Raw genomic sequence first — 17,826 nt, 5'->3', positions numbered from 1 at the left:
ACCCGATACAGCTGTTCAGGCCCGGTTTTTCGGAGGAAATTACATACTTTTTCCCTCGCGGACCCGAACTGCATTTAACTTCAATTTGGTAACCCATTGATGTCGAAGGTCGAACCGTTTTTCGGTAATAAATCTGTGAAGGGTTTCATAAGAAATCTACCTGACCTGCCAGATATTATTATGTACTGTAAAACCAACCGAAATATAACCGTACTCCTTACTACATAGTATTTTTCTGAACATACAATTCATAAACAAATTGTTTCTCAATATTCAATATTCAAGTTTTAAATTGTTGCTTTTCCGACCGCAGTTCTCGAATAAACTATAAAACCTTTGTATATCTACGAATATCAATTCGGGGGATTAAAAGTTTTTGACTCGTGGATCGATGCGTCCCTTGAGATGTTCAGCCGGATCCAGATTATAGATCTCGAATAATCGAGGAAGAAACGAAGGAGGAGGAGAAGGCGGCGCGTTCGAATAAGGAGAAGGGAAATGCGTGTCTCAATCGAAAACCGGTAGACGAGCGCGTGGCACGAACGAGGATCGATACATCATTTTCGATCATTGCCAGGCTCTTTGATCCTTTGAAACGTTTTCGCGGTAGAATTCGCCACAACGGCGAGTTGAGATGCTCACGTTCCTGGAGGCTGGTCTCGTTTCTTCGACTGGCCATCCTCCAGGAGAATCGAACTATCCCGAGGGAAGTTTCGCTATGAATCCGATACTGACTGTGTCTCTAGAGAATCTTCAAGTTATCTTATTGGGAAGCTTCATTCCATCTTTTTTCGTGACAGTGACCAACTTAGTAAAATAAAATTGCAATACATTATATTAAATATATTTCTTATGATTGCATTTAAAAAATTAATTCAAATGCATACAATCGTTAACTAAAATTTTTCAGTAATTGCAAATTAAGATTGAACAAAGAATGAATACATAAAGTACTTGTTTGTATTTCTTCTTCAACGTGATCGACGGGTAAGAGGAATGAAATCCGAGCCTAACAAATATCTGACAAATATATTTGAAAGAAAATTTGTACCGAGACGGTGCAAACCTGTGTAACCCGAAGTTCTACATATTCTTTTCACAAATTCGTGCGAGGATGCCAGAAGCACGCACAGATCCATCAATCAGCGTGACGTTACTTGGGTGGACAATAACGTCGAGCTTGTTTTGGCATTGGCACCGTAGGCAGGTACCGGAAGTGAATGGACACCCGCGAATCGGAGGTGTAACCGATCTTGTTCGCGTACGATGTCTCGTGGGATAACCCATTATGTCCGGTAAGTATTCGTACGCCCATCGCACACCTTTCGCATTGAGGATCCACCAAACTTGATGGATCAGCGCTCTCAGTCACTCGAGCATCTGTACTATGCGATTCGAGTAAAACGTCTTTGAGACACGAGGAACAATCCTTTCTCTCAGTTCTTCTTTACTACGTTTTTAGTTTCTCGTTACTCTCGTTAAAATATAAAACATTTGTGTGATCATAATTAATACAAAAAGGAGAGTAAATAATGTACATATTCCGTCAATAGAAACAATCATTCCATCTGTATCAAAAGTATTTAATGAGTCTCGACAAGTGTACAATAGAAGCAGAAAGTAGAAGATCATTAAATTCGAGGAGTGAATGATGAATCATTGTTGGGGGTGTCGAGGATGATTAGAACGAGAAAACAGAATGAGCCTGGCGGAGAGGTAAGCTATGATTAAGTTACAGTTAGGTAGCAGGTACCGTCGAACGTTTGACAGGTGGTTGTTGCAGGATAAATGAGCGGCACCTTTAAGAACCAAAACAATTACAGTTTCTGATACGACTGAACGGTCAGGATCTATTGTGGCCGCTGACGAATGTTCCTCCAACCGTGTATTAGGTATCCGTCAATACGTACACATAATAGAATTCTTTCATTACACAATTCTCGTGTCAAATTAAACTTTTAATAGGAAGCACTAGTCACTTTATACATATTTATTTGGTGATATGTGTATGTATGTCAAAAGTAAAAATTCAGTGATTGGACATCAAGACAGATTGTCTTTACGGATTCCAGTTATGTATATGTGTTTGCTAGCTTTGCATAGATTCGCAGGTTTTAATAGGCAGGTGGCGAATAATAGGTGCGACGACTACCGTTACGAATGTCAAACGGAGACTAAGATTCGACGAAACTTTCATTTATGTTTGACAAGGCCCGAGATATTATCCGCAGGTATAATCCCGCGGGATGACAATATTTTTAATTCCGGGCAGGATGTAACAGGATCAGCGAGAGCCGCAGTAATGTTATACTGAACTTACCGCTAATCTACTTTAAGTCTCTCAGCGATGGAGAACGGGACAGGGTTAACTTTTAATCTCCTTAAGTTTTAGGCTCGAGAAGACGAACCATTTTGTTTCTCCTCGAATTCGCGGGTAATACGTAATCCTCTTAGAGACGTCAGGTATCAACGTGTACCCAGTCACAGCGGTACGTTTCCCGAATTCTTTGCGGCCACAAAGAAGTACTGTAGTTCATAGAATTATTTAAACCGAATTCAATTTTCGTTTCGTTTTAAATAATGGCAATAATTAAAATTCATTCAGAAAACAAAGAAAATCCTAGCCGTCGAAGGTCGATCGAAGTTAACGAGATTAGTTGCTCCCCGTTTCTCAGTTTCCTGACCGTAACAGTGTTGACCCTGGTTGGAACTCGTCGTACCGGTCCGTTTCACAGCAGATCGTTTGAAATATGAGAAACTTCAGTTGGAGACCTAATAGGTGTCCGCAACAAATAGGTTCGACCGATCGCGGCATATATTATACAAACAAAAAGCGACGGCGAAGGAAGAAACGAGGAGGCAGGCGATGAAGAAGAGATGTAGGTAGATACATGTAACAGCAGGAAGACGGCGTACCGGCGGGTATACGGGATAATCGATCGTCATTAGCACCCCACGGACATGTTCCTATACATAACGCGTATATAAAAGCAATGGCAGGCCGCGTTCTATGCTCTCGCCGGCCGAAGGATCAAACTGGCTTCGTTCATCGAGTGAAAAGAATCTTCAGCTTCTCCGTGGCTTTTCCGTGTCAAGAAAACATTAGTGCGAGAACATGCCCCTGACAAAATGAAGTGGACCACCCGGGCGCGTAACAAACGTAGAAATTAATAGCACGCGCTCGTCAGACTTGACAACTTACTTTAAAATAGTTCCTCGATTACGTTATTATTTTTTTCAATGGTCGAGATAGTTCCAATTATTTCTGACCGTGCTGCCACGGAGGGAGATCATTCTTATTCTTCATGTTTATGAAATACTGCAGGTATATTAAAATTATTGTTTGGCCGTTTGTAAACGTTATCTCGTACAGGGACGCCTGCTACGAAAATATTGCAGGAAACGAAAAGTGAAACGGAGAACGGATACGCGTGTCAGGATAATGAGAACGGGCTCTTTCAAAGTAGTTTACTTGTTAAAATACGTGTCAGCGAAGCGAGGGAGAACGGAGTTAGCATGGCCGCGTTTCCTGGACACCTCTATTCAATTTCTAAGCGTAAAATGGCGGCGAGGTCGAATCGAAACCTGTGTAATCATCGCGGTGGATACGGTATGAGTTAATTCTAGGTTGTCTTTCTGTCCGTCTCGGACGAGGACAGGGTAACACCTTCTCTCGTTACTTTATCGAGCAACGTGCTTCCATGTGTTAAAACAAACAGAGAAACCACTTCCATTCTCTCGTTTTCATTTCTGTGAAACCCTTCCTAGCACGAGAACGCTCGGCAAACATACTTGACAAATACAAGCGATCGTAATGCTGCCGGTATAATTTCGTGTGTACTGCCATTTTCTTATTAAATTTACCTAACAATATTTCAATCTTTTATTTATCTTCCTATACTAACTCTGCCCATCAATCCCATCTTTCTTGTATGTATTTTACTCAATAAAATATCTTGGCTTCAATTTGTCTATTGTTTGCTGTGACAAGATTTTTATTCCCACTGTTTTCCGAACATTTCGTCTAAACTCGTATATCATAAGAGCGAGGCATGAAACGGAACTTCTAAAAATATGGGAAAGGGGTAGACAGCGATTTGTCGCTCTGTCTCATAAACTATTCCACTTTCAATAGTTTGTTTTTATTCAACGGGAAAACGTGGAACGCTCTCTTAGGGATTGTGAAATCGTTACCTTAAGAAGAGCGCAGTTTACGACATCGGGAAGAGGTGGTAGATACGATTTCGCATTATCCGGCACGTTGCTCACATTGTCGAGGCATGCTTTACGAGACAGTTCGGGATGTACGAGGCTCACGGTGAGCCTCGATTACTTCCAGTCCCCTGATCGCATTTAATATTTGTTTCTAACCCGCGGCCTGTCCTTACCTTCCAAACAAAACGTCATTTTAAACGTGAAGGGTGTTACAAGAGTGTGGGATAGTGGCAAGAAGAAGCTCGTCTAATGCGTGACTCTTTAAATAAAATTATAGAATAGAATATACATATAAATAGAATATCTCGGAGTATGTTAGAAATAGCAGATGCGACAAACATTTTTTGTAAATTCTTATTTTAGAATCTAGATATGTTAAACAGAGGAGGGAATAAATAAAACGTCGGATCACTAAAACAGAGACAGGAGGGGTAGAAACGATCAAGATCTTTGATTTCTGACAAAATGTAGAAGATAAAGCACAAAATTCACGAGATAAGAACGCAAGCGATCGAAGGAGGCAAAAGACATGTGTCGCCCGTCCCAGCACTCATCCCCCCCCCAACACCGTAGCATGCGTTTGCATGCACGGCGAACGTAATCGAAAACGATGTGTGTGCTTTATCAATGTCTTATCTTCCTGCATTAAAAGTTCAGCCAGTGGGGATTCCAGGGTGCTTACCACGTACTCAAATGCATATCACATTATGTACAAATGTATGCACAGTAAATTATTCAGCGAAAAACTGAGTAATATTATCAATTTCTTTTTTATGATATTGTCCAATGGCAATTTGTACCCACGTCTTATTTACATTTAATTGAATACCAGACTGAAAATATATAATAAACATATTAACATTTTCGCAAATTATATACGTATGAGAATTAAAGTACGAATAAGTAATAGCTATTTAATAGCCGAACGAGTTTGGTGCTTCTCGCAGAGCTCGACTTTCAAGCGGAGGCGATCGGGTCTTCAGATAAGAGCTGAAAATTGCAGGTATATAATGCCGGGGCATAATATAATGGTAACATAATGGTAACATCAACCGACGGAAGCATCGGACCTCTCCGTTTCTTCCGATCCGCCGCTGCTCTTTTCACGGTCCACTTTTATTTTCTTACCCGTCCCCGCTTCTTTTCTTTTCTTCCTTCCAGTGTATCTAGATTACTATCTGCGCTCTATTATTGCGTAAGTTTGCACTACACGACTAGCGGTAGTAGTAGGTAATCCTCTGTCTCTATAAAACGTGTAGCTCGTTTACATAAATCTAGGCGGAATTTTAATATCAACAGCTGCTGATATTAATATTCGCCCCATTATACTCTAACCAGTTAAAGTATTTCATATAATAATAAAAATAGACGTAACTAATAATCATGAAATGTTTCAAGTATTCCTTCTTTTTCATGCATACAACGTCTGTAAATTAATCATTATAAAGTGCAATTAATATAAATACAAGCATAGTCCTGTACATTAGCCTACGTGTATCTGGATCTTGTGCGCCAGAACGATCACCTCGAGCCCTTTCCCTTTCCGTTTCGTTTTTCGTGGCTTCGCGCTGGAGATAATACCTCCCGTAAATCATAATGATGTATTTTTGCTCGCGTGTCTACATATAAGGACCTTTTATGGGCTCATGCGTGCTCGTATCGCATCTGCATAAGTTGTTGCTCCACACTGCGTTCCATAACGCTTCGCCGGATGAGTAAGACAGCATCAAATGAAATGTTTTTATCAGTTTTTATTACAAAATCTTTATTCAAAAGAAAACTTATGCTCGAGGAAGATTGCCGATAATATAGAGACATTTCCTGGCTATATTTAGAATAGCGTAGTAAAATTTTTAATAAGCGTCGGGTTCGTACGGACTGATGCGAAGATGCAAGGTACGCACGGACAATAGGGCTATAACTAGATTTGGAAGCACAGCGAGAAGGGTTTTATAGATACGGCGAAAGGGTTGTTAGAACGGGGCCAGAAAACTAGCGCCTCGTAAATCATCCGTTAACGGACTGTTTAGGCGGGGCGGTTTCACGGTGGGTACAATCCATACACGGTTTTCCGGCACTAAATAATTCCGCCATTTACGACGAAGGTACGCGGAACTGATCCTATGTACCGTATTTATTAACCCCTTCGTTTATTGTCGAAGACAACGGATTGGCTTCTTCGCTCGGTTCTCGAGCCGCGTACCAGGCAGCCTTTGCCTTCAGTTTGCATCGAATTGTTCGACCAGTCGTTCTTTTATAGATAATAAATATAATTTTAAGTATATCCAGTTTTTATTTGTTTCTAAACTCACTAGAGTTCACGAGCTTAAATGGATGGAACTTAAAAGATTTTGGCAGAACTAATTTAAAAGTGCATTTATTTCGCAAAATTTTCAATTTCAAGTTACATAAAAACCAGGGATTTGTTAATTAAATGGGGAAACGTCTCGATAAATTGTAATAATATTCCCACAAAGCGGAGGGGTCATTTCGCGATAGGGTGGCAAGGGACTGGATTCGCGCGGCGTCGACACGCCGGTGTCATTAACACCTCGCCGGGTTTCAACACAGCATTCGTCTTGCTTTCGGGCGACGCGATGCGACGCGCGCTCGCGCTCGCGCCCATATTATAATCCAGCGCAGCGGCCGCGTTTTAAAGCACGCAGAAGGCGACATATTTATGGCTTGTTTTTAAATATTAAATGATGCAAAGGTACCGCGCTTTCGGCCAGGTAGGTGTATATACACCTCGGGCTGCGAAACGCGCCGCGCCAAGCCGCTGCGTTCTGCTGATAGAGACGTTATTAACTCCGAAAAAAAGGCGGACCGTGGGTCCTCCGTTGAGTTCGTGAACCGCGCCGAATTCTGAAGTTGGATTTATGAAGCGACCGGTAAAAATCTGCGCCATCCCTTTCTGGTCGTTAATTCGTAATTGATGTCTTCATCCGGTGGACCCCGTGGATCAACGAATATCCGCCCTTATGCTTCATACAAGGCGTTCTATAAAATACGATCGACGATCGATTCGAATTTCAACCGATGTCCCTTTCATTTCATTGAATTTATATGTAACAGTACTTCAGTTTAATGGTAGCAAATAAAATAAATACAGTATGGTATTTATTATTAATCTAAAAATGCATCTGTTAATCCATAGCGAGAACAGTGAAAGGTGAATGGCACGTGAAGTACATGGTTGAAAAATGATGACAAATAATTTGCTGTAGGAAGGAGGAAAGGCGTGACAAGAACTGGTTTCGCTGTATTACTGAATTAGATATTTGCAATGTATGCAAGACTGGTTAATAATGCGGTAACGGCGCGTGTAAAGATGATCCGTCATTACCGGGACGATTCAGCGGTCAAGACAGGTGCAGTCACTCCCACAGCCAGAGCATCGGGGATCACGAAACGCATTCTACACGCGTTCTCTACCAATTGCGGTGCCTTAATAACAGACCGGAAGCGGAGTCGTTGATGTATGCACGCTTCGTGGCCCGCGTCTCTTCCTCTGTCATCGATCGCAAAATGCTCCCAACTGCAATTATTCGCGTCACGAATTACCAACAGTATATTTAATCACAAAAGAATGACAGTAATATTCGGTGCAATTATTATGGGATAATAAGTAGCTGTTTGAATTATAGAAAAAAATTTGTTGTTATTCTGACAATGTATATTTTCCTTGTTTTAATTATATATTGGACGACAAACACTGGGTAACAATTAGTTTGTAAATAATATAAGATATGCCAATTCTATAGACGTGCTATGACTCTCGTTTGATCGATGCGGATGAAAAGTTCACGGGCACTTGCCAAGGTATAGAAACGGTTTCACGCCGATGGAACTAACAATAAGCCAAATTACATTACTTGGCAACACGCTTCGTTAACTCGCTTTTATAAATGACTATTAATCTCCGTGTTACAAAAAATGAACTGCGAAAAACGATTCAATTAATACAGTTGATATCATAAAGTGTTCACTAGTCTATTTAGGATATTATAAAATAACAGTGTTTCTGAATTACATTTAACGTTTAACGAAGTATGAAAACTATGACATTGATATTATTATGTGCCACGAATATGATAGATGTAGACAATATTTCTAACTAGACTTTCTGACGCGAGGCTTGAGTGTCACTCATTTAATCGAAGCTCCTTCGAATATCAAAGTTTAAAAAACATATGTGCCCATCTGTCAGGCAACTTTATTGACACATATTTTTCTGTGTCTATCCTTGCATAGTAAATTTCAAGGTTGCTACCAAATAAATAACGCACTCCTGTTTATTGACCAGCAGTATTATGAAAACTGTCAAGTTAACTAACAAGTGTTTCACAATTTTCAAGGAACATTCAAAAGAATCGTTAAGCACTAGTTTTTTATTTCTTGACGTATATAAAATAATTGCTAAAACGTTAAAAAGGAATAATTTGGCACGTTTTCGTCACAATTTACAAAAATAATTCGGACAGTTTTAAAATATGAAACAATTTTACGATTAGTAATGCGGACGCAATCATAATCGTAATTCTCTGTGGCCGTTCGATGTTTTCGCAGACTGATCCCTTATTTGGGAACTTTTGACTTCGCGGACACCATCTGCCTCCACTTACACACATCCGTACACGCACCTATCCACTATCCCCGTGGGTTCGCGCTGCGTAACCAGTGGGAGACACGCGGTATACGCATACACGCCAGAAAGTAAGTGGAACAGCTACCGAAAATGCGAGCACGTATATGATTTAATGTCGCACACCGCGCCCCCCAGTCATCATCCCGGCCGAGGTTAACACTTCGCAGGGAAACCCCCCTCGATACACGCCACGCTGGGCCACGGTGGGCCCCAGCCACGGCTATACCAGGGGACGAGAGACATTGTGTTACAGTTACATATTTATCGTCTAACAAATAGGCGTTTGGTATTATGATACCGCGGAGCTACACCACCGACTGGTTCACACTATTCGCTGTACACTACCGTACACGATAGATCATCAGCGGAACAGCTGTCGCCGTTTTATTGCCTCTTCTTTCTCGATTTCGTCCCTCCTTTTCTTCCTTGATCACTTCATTTCGGATGCCCTCGCATAATTAAGTTATCCACGGAAGAAATAACATCTACATTCATATCTTTCCACGTGGTCTTTTTTTAATCTATTCACATCGACAATTTTTCATACAAACTTTAATATCAGATATTTCGTTTACTTTCGAACTGTGTAACAACTTATATTACATTTGCATATTACTTTCATTCTCGATTGGAATCGGTGACTCATTTTCTTTTGCTGGCAAATAGTATAAACTTGCAACTGTGTTGGACTAAACGTGAATTAAGATAATATTTTATTTATTTTAAGAAGGACCCTCTGTTGATTTCATGAACCCATTAAAGTAATGGATGCCCCTTCTATCTATCATTACAGTAATATCACACTATAATCAATATGAAAGTAGATGAAAATAGTATACAATTGCAATTTTGTTGCAAGTTCTGTAAACTGCTATCATTATGTTACCCTCCGTCCATTTGTACTCTGAATAACTTTAATAGACGAATTTATATAAAGAATATTATTAAAAAGAGGAATTCATCAATATAGATATGTATTAATATCATACAGTAGAACGGTTTTTATAATGCAACGGTAGCATCCAGGGATCTGATTTATTAACACGTCACGTGGAAGGTGTAGAGCGTCTACTTATCGGATTTTCTGAAGGGTTATAGACACGCGCTATTTTACTCATCCTTCCTGAAGCCACGTGAACCCAGAGAAATAGTCCTACGCTTTGCTGGCTCCAACCACCTTCCCTCTTATAATAGATTATTTTTTACCAGCTTTGTCCACGGGAAACCCCATGAAAGGACCACGCGGAGCGACTAGAAAAGGTTTAACCAATGTAATCTCATTGAACTGACTCGTAGGAGCCTCGTGGTTTCATTATTATAAGAAATATTAGATCCTTGGCCTTGCTAAAAAATGTTTTCAGGATGAGATGTTTCTCATAAAGAATAAAACTTTCAACTAGTGTCCAGAAAACAGTTAATATATAATGGATAAAAAAATCCAATAAAAGTGATTAGAAGAATTTGATGAAATGCTTCATTGTGCTAACCCGCTTTGTTGTGTATATACACCGCTCAAGAATTTCTCATCGAAGAGACGGAGTTCAGGATAGCGTGACAAATTCGAATTTAATCGGATCGTCTTTAGTGGCCGCTGTTTGAAAGCTGCGCGTTCAATCGCGCATGATTTTTCGCCTCGTACGGCGGTGGACACGAATTAATCAATTATCCTCGTATTAACACCTTTACAGTTCGGCCGCGTTTTCGAGTTTCTCGACGACGCGGTTACCTGAAACGATTCATCACGGGCGCTGGCTTTTCAAGTACGGAGGTCGTGGGACCTTACGGGTTCGCAGGTAGTCGATCGCGTCCCTTTTCGGGTTTTCAAACGCGTTCCTCTCCTTGGGGACGTACGCTCTCTTGGCTGCTCAAGATTGCCCTAGTGGAATTACCCGCGGCGAATAGAGTTACTCGCTGGTACTAATTACCTCGCCGAGTCTCGTGAGCTTCGCAACTCTTATATCTGTGTATGTATTTAATAAGACGTGGGACCAATTCCCAGTATGCTTGAAGTTTGTATAATCCGGTATTAATCTCGCACCATTTAACAATGGTTAACGCGTCCGATGAACGAACAAAATAGAATAATAAATTCCATCCTTATATTGTTAAACTTGAACCCTAATCCCGTTTAAACGTAATGACCAAGGAGGGAAGAGAACGGCACAAAGAGGAGGAAGAGCAAGCGGATGACAAAAACGTCATGTCAGTTTGATTTCCAGTTCCGAGGACCCACCCTTTCCGTCGAATTCCTCGCCGTTTACGTGCCTCGAGGATGACAACTCGACGTTCGTGAATGCGTCTCTCGCTCTGATTTTAAAGAGGGGTCGAGGAGATCGGGGCGATTTCGTGTCTAGGAGCTAAATTTTTACGCTGCCGGGATTTTTCATTGCGCTCGCTCACGCGTGCACCCGTGCGCGCATTAGATATTATTTCCGCGCTCTTTTCAATCGACCACGAATACCGACCCCCCCTATTATATTAAAACGACAACCATCGTACTGGAGCACGTCTACGAGTTTTTAACTAGGAACACAATACTATGCTGTTGAAAAATAAAATCGCAGGGGAACTCTTGTTGAATCTTTTTCACTCTGAGTTATGTAAATGCAAATACGTGTATTCATAGAAGAAGGAATATAGTTTACTGTTTATGACAATTTAGGGATCGGTGTTATATTTTGACCCATCATTTACTCCTACAACTTCTGCTCAGTCATAAAATTATAAACTAATAAACTTATAAAAAAAATTGACCATTACATTAGGATTTTAACGGAATTTTAAAATTCCTAAATTGCTCATAATTTACAGCAGTGCAATTATACACGGATTCATGAAGAACGAACTGACAAGTCAAGGAAAAGGTTGGTACACTTATACAATACGCGTATACCAGTGGCTAGAGAAGATACGGGGGATTTGTCAATTACACGGTTTATGAGAGAATCCTTAAATTGTCTCCGGCCAGGAATTTTTGCAAACAGTTATGACGTTTCCGACCGCAGCAAGATTTATTGCAGCCGATAACGGTTCCTTTTGTGCCGCGCTCAGGTCGATGGGTCGATCAGTGACTGTGCTAAAGCTTCGTTATGCCGTTCCACTAGTAAACAAGCGACGTGACGGCAGCGTCACAGTAGAATCGTAAAAGCAAAATACTGTCAAAATTTATTTAGGCAGTTTGTAACTTCCAAAAGTGAATATGAGACCTTATGAACCTCTGGTATTTAGAAAACTAAAATAGGGACGAGGCAGCTTGCTGTTATAGCAACAAGAAGGAGGGACGAATCAAAGAGGTTCTGGTGGATCAGAAACATTTGTAACAACAATCGTGAATCCTGGAGATTCGTTCGGCAACAAGGAGAGAAAGGGGATTTTCCCGAGGGTGGCGGAGATAGGCGTGTTAAGGGTTAACAGGGTTTTCAAGAAGAAACGAGTAATAAATCCGCTAATGAGTGTTGTGCGCGCAGGCGCTAATCCATGCAACCGCATTGCTGCCCCGCCTTGATTCTCATTCAATGGTCGTCCAGGCAGTTATGGTCCCTTCTTCAACCCCTTTCGGACCAAGTCCGCAAACGGTCCAACTGTGACTATGAAGTCCCATTAGAAGGATTACGGACGTAAACATTAAACCAGTAGATTGTTCTGCTTAAGGAGGTAGATTCTGATAGCTGCTCAATAAAGCAGAATGTCGACGTTACTCCACCAAATTGATGAAAAATAGTCAGTAAATAAGTACGAAGGTCGAAACCGTAAGTTTCCATATGAATTATACCTCTTAAAACTAAGAAATTAATTTGCCCGCAATAAGCAGTGCTGCTGAAGGAATCAAGTATTTGCTTATTTGTATCTTGTAGCTTATCTTATTCAGATATTGATCTATCGTGCTCAACGCAACCGCATTCGTGTTTCGAAATGTGGGTCACGTGCGAAAGTCGGTGGATGAATTCGTGATCATTGAATGGATAAATTCCCATCATCGGGAGACGTCATTATTGTCGGGCCGAGTGAAATCGAAGGGAATCGAAGGCCACGAGTAGGGGGTGCGCATCAGCCGCGAGAGCTGTCGACGGTGGTCTATACACATACACGGTTGTATCCGTATCAGGAAGATGATGAAGAGGATGAGGGTGAACATGAAGAGCAACCCGTAACCGTGAGCCAACCCATACCGGATATGGATACCTGCCTGTACCGCCTCCGCCAATTGCCAACGACGAATCAGACGCGTATCTCCCTGGTTAGGTGTACGAATCGGGCGGGACCCGTTTTCTACCCTTCTCTTTTCCTCTTTCCCTCTTTCCCTCTCCCTCCCCCGATGGCCTCCCTCTCTGAAATTCTCCCTCTCCCCGATAGTCCTCTCTTCCGGCTGTGTACACGTTCATACGTCGAGCTCCTCTCAAGTCCTCTCCCTCTTCGATCTCTTGGAGGAATGCTCTATATAGGCACTCGTCACTATCCAAGGTTCTCTGCCAGCCTTGCCTCAGCTCCTCACTACGTTCGAGCTTTATCGAACCCGGCGTCGAGAAAAGAATTAATACCACCGACGAACGTTGACCCGACCTGACCAGTCCTTTAAAAATCTCACAAAACAAGTTTCCATTGGTTCGATGCAATTGTTAAATGAGTCTAGAGAATCACTTTGCAGAAGTCGATGTGTGATAATTGGAGTCTATAGTAAATGATCCGAAATCTGTTCACATAAAAATTTCTAATCGCTAGCTTCTTTTAATCATAAGCCAGTGAATAGAAATCGTGTGGATAATTGCTGTTCAGTGAAAGTTAACTGGAAATCACAATTTCCAATCCTCTTTAGAATCTTATAAACGAATCCTAAGAAATTACATGTTACGAACGGTAAGAAAACAAAGAATCTGTATTTGACTGGATATACTGCATCAGGCGCAACCTGGAATCGTGATTCACGTTTGACGCTTAAAAAGCTCCGAGGTGACTTGTTGATCCGACTTAACCCAGATTCTTCGAATGCCCCAAATTTCCTTATCTATACTGTAAGATCTTCTTTTAACACGCATGGTTAATTCGATTAGTGAGCAATGGCAAGCTGGAAATGTAACCTTCTAGCATTGGATAACTGAAATATCGCGGAGATAAGAATTCAATGATTGGACGATAAAATCTGTGATCGTTCAAGTGTAGGAAACACGAGAGCTTCGTTTTCTTGATAGCAGTACTCAACTTGACATACAAAATGACTTCAACTAAATAAACGAAAGTAACTGCAGGGTGTAGCATTAAAGGATGCAGGCGCAGTATTTTGAAAATTATCTAACTAGACGATTGCATTCGTCACGCTTAAGCAACTTGCTGATTCGTTTGACCTAATTTATCGAGGCATATGCTCGAGGCGGCGGACTCGACGCGAGGATTCGACACGCGTGATGCTAGATCGTACGCGTTTGCAGCTCGTCCGAATCGATCCACCGTTCAACGAAACGCGAAGATTCCTCAGTCCCGATGAGAGACGACGCGTAGAGGGGGAGGGGCAGAATGAAATGAATGAACAGAGAAGCGCTCTTATTTGACCCCAGGCCCATTGCGCGAGTTAGCGGACCGCCGCGATCAGTTGGGGTCACGCAAGTCGCCACCCCAATTCACCTAATGGGGACAAATATCATAATTGCTGCTTCTTCTTCGCTAAGCATCAAAATAAATTGATGCCTCCTTGCTCGCTCTCTTTTGCAGCTCTTCGTTCTTCTTTCAACACCACGTCGATTTCCTTCCCTTACCTGCATCCAAATATAACCACGTAATAAAGAGATTCTCGACTTTTTATTTGTACGATTACAAGATGACAAAAAAATTCTTTGATTTAATCTTTTTCATTTTCTAATTCATGAAGAATTAATACTTATATTCTTGAAAAATGTATTGAGATGCAGATGTTTATGAGTAATTAAGATACTCTTGTTACGAGACAAGGGCAAAGAGTTCCGCGGCATGTGCAGAGTTTCAACCTGGTGTGGGCGAACGCCGCACCGCGTAGATATCCACTTGACCCGCACCTCGCCAGTATATTTATCTACCTAAGGTCTGCGGTGTCAACACGAGTCAACAGTGGTCAATAAGCGATCAAGCGACCTCGCGGCCTACGCCAATCTTCACGAGTTTACGACATTCCTCGAATAGTTGAGAAAAATCGGCCACGAATTCGGCTGTTTACGGTAGGCACCTACGTGAGAATACGATTGGATTCGGTGGAGTCGGATCGAATCCTTGGACCGATGCGTATCCTAGCGATTATGCGAATCTAGAGACGGGAGGCAAGAATGAACGAACGCGCACGACCAAGCGTATGGTTTTAACCAAACGACTTAACCCCGCGGCACGGTGTCAGCGGTTCACATTAATTCTGTCGAATTAATCGTAAGCGTCGCCGCAACGCTCAACCCTGCTCCGTGGCACGGATTTATTGAATCAACCGGTCGAATGGTTCATTGGTTATGTCACCGACTAATTTCAAGTCTGCGTTCCACGCTTCGAGACTTTCTCGTTTCCCATTGCATTACCATACGCGGCGCCAAATCTCGACGCCCTCAACTTCGTGCGTTAATGAGAATTTCATCAAATCAATGAACTATTCTTAGAAGTCCATACATCCATTATAAATGAGCGAACTTAATGGGTTGACATTTGAAATTCATAATATCAAACTTTGGAATTTGTTGCATCAAACAGAAAGTATTTAAAAAGAGAACGATGAAGTATCCTCAAACAATTGCGATGCGTCTATAAGATAATGTCCCAAGAACTTTTATTGTAGAGTATATGAAACAAAAAAACAATAACACGGTTTGATAGCATCAAATAATATCTACCTACCTATTACGTAAGTTCTCCGTACTCGCTGATGTGAAACGAGCTGTCCAGTAGGTACATAATACGTTAACCTGATTCTGAGTACTTAGCAATTATCGCTTATGGAAGATACGTACACTGTTTTAAAGTAAACAGCATAGCTCGAGTTTCATTGGACAAAATTATGTCGATGGTAATTGTACATAATGCAAATTCATTTTTCAAGATAATAAAATATTTCAAAAGTTTTAAGGGACAGCTTAGTGACGAGTGCAAGTGTGCGGCTTGTACGTACATATAAAAGAACTGTAGAGCGCGTTCGATCGTTGCAATTATTCTCATACCTGTACATCAACCGCGCATCGATAGAGCGCAAAATAGTGTACCGTAGTACATTCGTATCGATTAATATTAATTGAACAGGCGACGTATACCCAGGCGCGTCGCCACGTCGTTATGCCCTGACGAAACGCTTGAACATTCCATTATGTAAATACGATATTAAGTATCTGCCGGTTTAATAGATCGCAGTTTTCACGTGGCCAAGAGAGATCGGCAGGTTTCTGTTGGAGAGGAAGGCGGTGGCGGACGAAGGGCGAAGGTGATGCACCCGGAGAAGCACCTTGCGATAAAAGAGTCGCCGATCGCAGCTGCGGCTTCCCACGACCCCATCGCCAATTCATCAATGATTCAACCGGAGAGAAGAACAACCGACGTAGCGATTGTCACGAAACCGGCAACCCGACAGACCACGAACTCTCCTGACAGTTTTCCCGGTTCGACGTTGTCGAAGGTAGAGGAACTTGTCACGGAACTCCGATCATCAAACTACTACCGTCGTCGTCCGCAGTCCGAACGTTTCCCCTAACAAGAGGATGCAAACACCCTTTTGCGCGAGGGTACGCGCGCGATACTTGCTTATTGATCACTCGATTGTACCTTGCATGAAACGTTTCCACATACACCGGTCGCGGATGCGCTGAAATTCAAAGGGAATGCTTGATCTATTGATTATACCTGTTTTGTCAATCCCTACGTTACTTCCTCTGCGAAGAGCAGACGGTATTTCGCAAACGAGATCGTGTAATTATGCAGTGATGGACAAGAAGAAAAGAGACAGGTGTTTTGTAACGCGTAGAGTAATAATTAAATCGTGTATCAAAAGTTAAAGTCGAATCCTTAAATTGTAATCTTCTTCAATGGTCAATATGTATTGACTCGGCTCTTAATAACCGTGAAATTCAATTGATTTACCAGTTTAGCATCTGAAGAACTTCTTACCAACCATTCGAAGCACGATTCGATGAGTCTGACGTTTGTGACCAACGAGTTTTTAACTAAACAGATTAGTGTGTCCGATATCATCGTATTCGCTAATCTCGGTGGACAGTCAACGATTAGATGAGAACGGATCGTGCAAAGCAAAAGGAAAGAAATGGGAGGGTAAAAAGAATGAAAAGAGTCGGCCGAGCTTCGGTTCTTCAATGCCGAAATTAATCTCATCTGTCCGGTTTTTTTTTAATAATACGTTTATTGCTCCACTATTTACAATTTTCTGAATAAAATGTAACATATTTTTGCCACTTTCTATTAAAAAAAAAACAAGACTCTTCTTATTTCTCTTATTTAACAAGATATACAATCCTTTATCATCTGAACACTCGACAATGAGTTCAATTCTGATGTTCCTACGAATCATTTTATAAGACTTCGAGGAAAATCTCATGTGATAGACTGGTATAAGCTGGACAGACCCGGACCGGATTTCTTCTTCCTTCGCTGCGTAGCTCTCCAACTATGTATGTACGTACATACATAGATACGATCGACTACACGCTGCATGAATTCTCCGTTAATGGAAATCGCTGCTCTTCTTATCAAACCGATTGGCTCGCGAATCCAATCCCGCGGACAAACGCTCTCAACGCGTGTCAATGAATTCGTGTACGACTAGATAAAACCGCGCCGCTACACACTTCCGCCCGATCGTTTCCGCATTTCTCATGCATGAGTACTTCATTCGTTAACAACTACCCTCTTAATTTGAATATCGTGTTTGAAATCGATATCAAACGATAAAGGAGATAATCTTTAAAGTGCAATTTCTGATATCCACTTAAGAAATTGCAGTTTTTACATATTTTGAC

The 17,826-nt window shown here is 41.5% G+C and overlaps 1 long non-coding RNA gene across 1 annotated transcript; it reads right to left on the bottom strand.

The window, feature by feature from the left end:
* Nucleotides 1-6,659: 6,659 nt before the first annotated feature.
* On the bottom strand, nucleotides 6,660-9,193 carry LOC113463884 (uncharacterized). Its single transcript, XR_003388736.1, has 3 exons — nucleotides 8,859-9,193; nucleotides 7,562-7,753; nucleotides 6,660-7,215 (listed from the first exon to the last, which is right to left on the bottom strand). It is a non-coding gene; the product is annotated as an uncharacterized LOC113463884 (long non-coding RNA).
* Between the last annotated feature and the right edge of the window lie 8,633 nt (nucleotides 9,194-17,826).

The sequence above is a fragment of the Ceratina calcarata genome, unplaced genomic scaffold, assembly GCF_001652005.2.
Source record: "Ceratina calcarata isolate Rehan_Ccalc_2016 unplaced genomic scaffold, ASM165200v1 scaffold180.2, whole genome shotgun sequence".
Classification (NCBI taxonomy): domain Eukaryota; kingdom Metazoa; phylum Arthropoda; class Insecta; order Hymenoptera; family Apidae; genus Ceratina; species Ceratina calcarata.
The sequence above is the reverse complement of the archived record's forward strand: the minus strand, read 5'-3'. Positions and strand labels throughout refer to the sequence as shown.